Consider the following 8,785-nt stretch of genomic DNA (forward strand, 5'->3'; position numbering starts at 1 on the left):
ATTTGCTCAACAAATAGCCAGCCTGGTTGGCCAAGTAGTTAGCATATCTGCTTTCTTTCCAGCCAAAAGGCTGTGGGTTTGAACCTGCCAAGGGCATGGATGTTTGTGATTGTCTGTGAAAATTCTAGTGGTGGTGGCGGCGGCGTTGGTGTAGATGATGGTAGTTGCAGTTCATTGTAGTTGGATTTGAGTGGTGGAGACTGGTAGTTGTAGAGTGGGTGCCCTCCCTTGATGAGTCTTTGGACTCCCTGGAGGTGTCATGTAATAATAAATCTGAGCATATCTACTCAAGTTCTCCAACAAGAACTGAGTATCATCCAATGCATCATACTACAGAATGGCTTCACTTCAACAAAGTTTAAACACATCCTGGACACATACAATCCCTGAACCTGTATTGGTGAGTCCCTATCCCATGCATCACAGCAATGCCTATGATGCATGGGATAGTTCAGTTCTTAGAGTTTTTCCTATCACAAAATCTCTTCTTGGTTACCATACATGAAAGATAAATAGCCTCTCACATGGAACCAGGTTCAGTGTTGCGTGCTTCCTCTCATACTGTGAATAAGACATTCTGTTGAAAAATGACTACAAGAACACCAATTTTATATCAGCAACAATAAACCCAAAAAATCTGGCTTTGTTCAGCATGGAGTGGACAGTGACCATAGTATCCTCTGGTCCTATACTCATATTAGTTTGAGTAGTTATTTAAATAGTGCTGAAGCACTGCCCAAAATTGCTTGCCTCATAAATGGCAAGCAGTAGTGCATTCTCTTTAATTTAATGCTGTCATTCAGTTCATCACGGACTATAGAAAATCCCGATACTTTAAGTCCATGATCTATTTGATTAGTTGCAAGCAGTGGATTATGGACATCTTCGGTCATTAGTAAAGCTCTGTCCCTCAGTTTTTGCAGATATTGTCATTTCTTTTAATTTTCATAATTATTTCTGTTTTGTTTTGAAAATTGCTGAAGAGATTTTCTGATATTTTAATAAAACATTCTTTTATGTATCTGCTGTTTGTAAACATTTGTTACAATTTCATGTGCAACTACAAAAATACCACCATTTGTATTGCTTGATGATGTAATGCATTTTGATAATTAATTCTTTGTTAATATCATTGTCTGTTGTAACTCATTTAAAGCCTTTTTTCTTAGCTCACCAGCTGGATATGTTATGGTGAATGTATCTTGTGAATGTAGTCTTTTTATTATTGATTTTCATTCCAAATTTGTTCAGCTGTTATTCAGTCTAGTTAGAGAATCCTGGAGACTTGCACTAGATGTGTTTAGGAGTACATCATCTGCATAAAGCAAAGAACTAAGTTTGACACCTCCAGTTTTAATATCAGACATAATGCCACTTTATTTCATAATGTGATCATACAAATGATGAATAAGAGTGAAGATAATGTGCATCCTTGTCTTACCCTGATTTTATATCAAACCATCTTATATTTCTTTCAATTCTGACTGCTGACTTATTATTTAAATATAAATAACGTATTGCTCTGTATAATGTTCCATTTATCCCATATAATTTTGTTTTGAAAAGCTTTTGTCTGGGCACCTTGTCATATGCTTTTTCCAGGTCTATAAAACTAAAGTACAGATCTTTATCATATTCCCATGATTTCTCAATTATTTGTCGTACAGTTTTAGTGAAAATGGCAAGTTAAATGTGGAGATAGAAAACAGAATAAGCAAAGCTGATATGATGGGTAGACTGCTGAATAAAGTTATATGTAAAGAAATACTAGCAAGAATCTTGTATAGTAGCAATATATAAGAAAGGCTAAGTTATGAATCTGAGAGTTGGGTTAGAAATAAAGTACTTGATCAAAGACAGATATTGGGGATTTTCTGAGAAAAATTAGGGTTGTGAACAGATGGCATTAGTGGCAAAATCATATTAAAATAAAGATATAACAACTTCACATTGTTAGCATTCAAGAATGTGTAAGGTGGTATGGCCAATTAAATAGAATGGGTGAAGAAAGGTTAGCAAAACAGGTGTTCGAAGCCAAGATAGTATAAAAGAGAGCAAGACCGAAGCAATCTAGGTAGATTACTTCAGTCAGAAGTGCCTTAGAAATATGAATTGTTAGATGTGACAATATTGGAATGCTGACAAGTAAGATTAATTTGGAGGAAATTGCTGATAGGAAATTTGTAATAATGTAAATGCAGTTATGTAGCTCTGTCATAGTAGCCTGAACACCCCTTGACCATATGACTGTCCCTTCTTATATTTCTTGTTCAGTCTCTTTTTTTTGTTGACATTTTAAAAATGATAGCAATTTTAATGACCTTATTTCACTTGTTCAATAACACCTCATCACTTGCATAAAAAAATCAAGTGGTTTTATACTATGAATTCACATATCACAAACACTGCTTACACACAGGTATTATTTTGTTCATCTTTTAAGTATTTTATACTCTCCACTGCTTTCAACACCTTGCATCATGCATGCTTTGTTTGTGATGCACAGACCAACTAAATTGGAGTGTTTGCAACATGTGCTTGTTGTACATGTAGGATAAAAGTTAGATATGTAGTTACATGTTCAAAGAGTCACACATTGCCTACCCCTGAACTATAGCTGTACAAATGCTCAAGTCAGTTAGTTTAATAAATAAATGATTTGTTAAATAATGATAAAAGAAAATTCCTTATTTGATAACATAGAGAGAGAAAGCACTGTCTTACAGGTGTTAAAATAACTTAATCCACAAGTTTGTTTCAGATTTGATTTTTTTAATGTAATTTTTGTTACTGTTAGTTTATAACTTTAAAAAAGAGTATACAAAGTTTGTTCCAGCTTTATCGTGAAATTTCTCAGTATTGTTCAGCTCAGAAAGACCAGATTCTGATTGGGTACTATATTTTGCCTTACAAAAGTTACCTATACACCAAGGAATGGCTTTGATTTTGGCCACTCAAATCAAACTTTTTTTTTAACTTCTTTGCAGCTTCAATAAACACTTTTATTATATTAAACTGCTTAGTTTTCTTATTAACGTTTGTGTAATGTCAAAGTAATTAGAAGTTATGAAAACAATTGATTTTTATTTGTGTTTGATACATAATTCATATACAAATCCCAAAATGTCTTTTGTTGACTTGGTTAAATACCAAGTTGCTTTACACTAATGTTAGAAAGCACAGCATGTGAAAAATATTCTGTTCTGTGTCCTTGGCCTGTTTCCTGAATTTTGTTACTTTTAAACATTTAAAAAAAATTAATTATTTTGGTAATTATACAGTGATTTTCAAACACAAATGTTCAATTAAAAAAAAAGGTGGCTTTCATATCTGAATATGTACATTCACTATTTTTTTAAATGAATACAACTTGATGTGGTTGTATATTTTTCATAATGTGTGATTGAACACAATGACATAGAGATCCACTTACCAAACTTATATTCTGCTTTCCTTTGCAATGGTGTTTTCAGTTTTTCTCTGGTAGTTCATTACAATCAGAGAAGAAAGCCATCCACAATAGTGAAAGACTTCCTCTTTTCAGATTCCTGTACCACTTATAGAGGATGAGGTTCTGTTTTGTATACCATCTTTCTCTTAAACATAACTTCACTAACTGAAAATATTATTCATAATTACGACAGTATTCTAAGGTTCATGCTTACTTATATGTGTGTGTGTATGTATGTCCCCTCACAAAAAATAGTTGCAAATCTATAGTACATTAGTACTTGGAGTGAAGTCACTTCACGTGCAAAGTTTGTTTGGTTACACTTGGATAAAGGATTAAACCAAAAATATAATTTCTTAGCATCTTTAATTTATAGTATAACCAGATGATAAACTTTCAATCAATCTCTAATCCAGAGTATTTTAGTAATAAGTGGACCCCTTTTGGCTGCTTGTATATGGAAATATGACGACTTCTGCATTACTTCAACCTTGGCATCACTTCTGGGTCTGGGTAATGGCCCTTCCCATAATGCATTATATTATACATTTCTGTAAGGATATATGCATTGTATTGTGGATACTAAGGCAATTAATGTAAAGTCATCAGTCTCCATATACAAGTAACCCTGCCATGAAGTGACTTCATGCAAAAAACTTCATTTGTTTACATTTGGATAGAGGATTAAACCAAGAATATAATTTCTTGACATCTTGAATTTAAAGTCTATAAACATGTGAGTAGCTACTATTCAACATCCACTTGCTCACTAAGTTTTAAGCATACCACCAACTTTTTTGCTATCCTTTTTCATTCCTCCTTCCTCTGGAGTAGTCTTCTTCAAGGACTGTGATATAAAACATCTGGTTTCTCCTTAGCCACTTGTTCCCACATGGTATTAACATTCTGTAGGTTTTTGTTCTTTTGTATGTTGTGAGTTGATTAAAATAAAAAAAAAAAGCCACTAAATATAGATGAAATGCAATTTAAAAAAAAAAAAAAACAGCGAGTGCTGCTGACCGTTACTTCATATGAATAGTATTTTTTCTATGTGAAAGTATGTCTGCACAGTATAGCATGTGTAAATAATACATCCATATATAAATTATATAAAATTCACAAATTGAAATTGTGGTGAGCTGTGCATGGCTTGAAGGTTTAGCTACTCTTGATATGCATATTGTTTATCTAGTTCAGGATGTTTTTCAGATTTTTCAACTAAAGCTTGAATAAAGCTTTAGTAGTTTTCTATGGTTTTATTTTAGTCATGCATAATTATATGCATTTAATTGAGCTTTGATAGTCAATTTTTCCTTCTCTAAGAAGAGGAGCATTCACTGCCTATGCTTATTAAGAATGAATTTGTTTTCTTACTTATAAAAAAAAATCTCGCAATATAATGTATAACTTTAAAGTATTTTTATACATAAATTTCTATTTAAAAAGAACCACTGTTAAATACTAAATATATGTAGATAATTAAATAACCAAATATTCATTGATTGTTATAAAACTTTTTTTTTTTAATTCAGTACAAATTTTATTATCTGAATGTTTTATGGAAAGGTTTAATTTCATATTGTATATTAGATTTAAAATTTATGTTTGTGTTAAATATTTATTTAAAATGTATCATAATACTGTTATATTCTAAAATGCATAATATGGTTTGTTAATTTCATCAACTTTTTGAAGAAATGTTTAATGTAATTATATTTTAATTATTGTATAATGCAAATAAAAAGAAAATTAAGATTATAAATGCTTATTTGCTGTATTGTCAAACTTCAGCTATCCTGTTAAACTACATTCAGTCCTCACTGTAGCAAATGCTATTATAGTGAAGCTTAGTATAATAAACTGAAAAAGTTATAGCCAAAGCTCCACAGAAATGCTGACATAACGGAAATTTCCCATAACATCAGCAATTTGAGTTTGTTCTAGTGAGGATTATGTGATGCTTCATATTCAGTTCAAAGCACCTCAGAAATTAATAAATTATGATGTACTGTAAAGAGCCTCTGCAGCTGTCATAGATGACAATGTTCTCACATTGAAAATACTTTGGTTCAAATCTGATTTAGGATGCAAAGAACCTTTTATAAGGCTTTTCAGCTAAAGATGAGTTATATGATCTCAGAGATTTTTCTCTCATAAACGTAGGTTTTTCATCCTGCATGACAGACAAGCCAACCAGAGAATCACTCAATTCACATCCTTTGCAAATATGATTGACATCTCTATTATATTAGATTCTATAAGTCCAGTTTACTTGCTGTGGCATGCTGTTGAGCCTAGCATGTTGTGAAAGATATGATGTATATAATACAAAATTACTATTACAAGTAAACAATAATAGACATATATGTTTTAATCTGTATCCAAGTGTAAGCAAGTTTGCAGTTGCAGTATCTCCATGACTGGGCATATAAGTAATATGCAGAGGCTGTTGACTTCACATCATTTGCCTTAGCATTGGGAATGCCTTACTCTTGGGTATTGGATTAAAACAAAAATATAATTTACTTGATTACTAAGTTTAAAAAAAACTTGCTATGACTATCTTGGATCTAGAGTATTTTACATTTATATCTACATGAGCAAATCTCAAAGGTTGAAACCCTAGGTAGGTGACCCTTTTCATATGTATAGTAATATACATATATGAAAGGAAGTGTTCTTTTCATTTTGAGATGTGGCAATTGATGTGAAGTCAGTAGTTTATGAGTACTCTAGTTGTATTCTGGATGCTTCATGTGCAAACTTGGTTTGCTTATGCTTGGATTAAGAATAATAAATAAGAATCTAATATGTCCATTATAATATAATGTATATTATAATGGACAAATTATATTCTCAAAATATAAAAATATAATATAAATAATTATAGTTTATTATATTAAATAAATTATAATATAATATTATATTATACATTTTACTACTGCAGAATACTGTATATTACTGTTTGAAATAATGTAAGTTGGGATGCTTGAGGATCAAAGCTGTATAACTGGGAGAGACCTTCACATAGCCTTTAAAGGAATGCAGAGACCCGAACAGGGCTTCTGACCTAATGCCAATCCTTACCTTCACATTGTGCACCTTGTTAGGTATCTATCCGGATACTGAACTAACAAGGAAGGGCTCACAATTTAGGATTTAGACAACCAAATTGTATTCTTATTGGCTTAAACCACAAATAAAATGATGGTACATGACAGAATTTCCTGCAAGCTGGGAATTGTTGCTTGGTTAAACAAGATCCCTGTTGTTTTCACCAGGGAGCCAGGACAAACAGCAAAAAGTCAGCTACTGGGAAAAAATTCTGAAACACATCCCAACTCAACACTACTAGAGTTCAAGATCGGTACTATCAACATAAACCTGAATGGCAAAGAAATGGAGCTGGCTGAGGAATTGGATAAGTACCAGATCGACATAATAGGGGTGTTTAAAAAAAAAAAAAAAAAAAAAAAAAAAAACTGGCGAGATCTTTCTATGCAATAAATACAAAATGCTATATTCAAGAAATAATCAGGGAAAAGAAGTAGCTGTAGTATTCAGCACTAAATACGAGGCTAACCTTCTTGAATGGCAGGCAATATCAAGTAGAGTGATGTGGGCAAATATCAGAATAGGGAACTGGACAATGAAACTTTGGTCCCACAGAAGGTTCTACTAAGGTAGAAGTGGAGGAATTTTTTGAGGCTTTAGAGAGGGAGGAATTCCAGATGATTGGAGTAGAGCTCTCATAATACCCATATACAAAAAAGGGGAAATAAAATTGAATGTGAGCATTAAAGAGGAACTTCCCTACTGAGTGTTCCTGCTAAGATTTATGCAAGTATACTTCAGAAATGGTTCAGAAGGATAGTGGAAGGAAAGCTTGAAGAACAAGCTAGATTCAGACTAGAGAGGCTGTCAGGATCTGATTTTCACTTTATGACAAATAGTTAAAGTCATTGGAATATAACAAAGATCTGTATATAAGTTTTATAGACCTGTAAAAGGCATATGACAAGGTGCCAAGATAAGTTATTCAAAATGCTAAAGTTATATGTTGTCAATGGAGCATTATATCAAGCAATATCTAGTCTTTATTTCAGTTAGCAGTTAGAATTGAAGGGAGTATGTGAAAATGGGTTTGTTAAATCTGGTGTCAGAGAAGGATGTACATTATCCCCTCTGTTATTTATTATCTATATGGATCATGTGTGAAGGAAAGTGGTATGAAACCTGTAATCAAAGTTGGAGATGTTAATCTCAGCTCTTTACTTTATGCAAAGATATTATACTTTTAAATAAATCCAGTACAAGTCTGCAAGATTCCCTGACTAAATTGAATAACTGTTGTAATAGATATGGTATGAAGGTCAGCAATAACAAGACAAAGAAAATTCACAGTAGCATTGAAAATATCAACTGCATTGTGAATGGAGAACCTATAGAAGAAGTAAAATATTTTAGCTACTTAAGCACGATTTTAATGAAGATGATAAATTAAATATGGAAATAGACAACAGAATCAACAAATCCACTATGGTAGGAAGTCAACTTGAATACATTTATATGGAATAAGAGAGAGAAATTAGTCAAGACACTAAATTAGCTGTATACGAGACAGCGTTCAATCCAATTTTAACTTAGGGATCTGAGGACTGGGTTAGAAATCAAACACTTGACTAATGACTGAGAATCTTGAGAAAGATTAGAAGTGTAAATACATGGCATTATTGGCAATATCAAAAATGAGGATATTAGGCAGGAACGTGCTAGTAGATTGAACATTTAAACAGAATGGGAGAGAAACGATTAGCAAAACAAGTGTTCTCTGCCAGGTTTGTAGAAAAAGACCAAGAGGAAGACTAAGATATAGGTGGATTGATACAGCAAAAAGTGCCTTAGAAGACAGAAATATAAGATCTTATAATGTTGGAGTCTTGACAAATAACAGATTGATTTGGAGGAGAATTTTTGATAGGATATTAGTAACAATGCAAGTTCTTCATGTAGTACTATCATAATATCCTGTTCACCTCTTGAGGTACATATGAGAAATTTTGATTTGAAGATAATGTAAGTTCCAAGGTCATTTTCTTGAGTTAAGGGATTAAAAATTCTAATTTCTAGAGCAGAGGGAGGGGTTATTTGCTTATGCCAGAGAGCCACTAACTTGAGAACCAATTGAAAAAAAAAAAAAAAAAAAAGCTCAGCATTTCCACAGGCCTGTCCTATGCAGTTGAGCATGTTTCCATTCATTTAGTTCTGTTTCTAGGTCAAAGTTTATCACTACTTGATGGGACTAATGAACTTAAATACTGTTAAATCAGCAAG

Source organism: Typopeltis vanoorti, chromosome 13, assembly GCF_054136105.1.
Source record: "Typopeltis vanoorti isolate ZY-2024b chromosome 13, IOZ_Tvanoo_1.0, whole genome shotgun sequence".
Classification (NCBI taxonomy): Eukaryota; Metazoa; Arthropoda; class Arachnida; order Uropygi; family Thelyphonidae; genus Typopeltis; species Typopeltis vanoorti.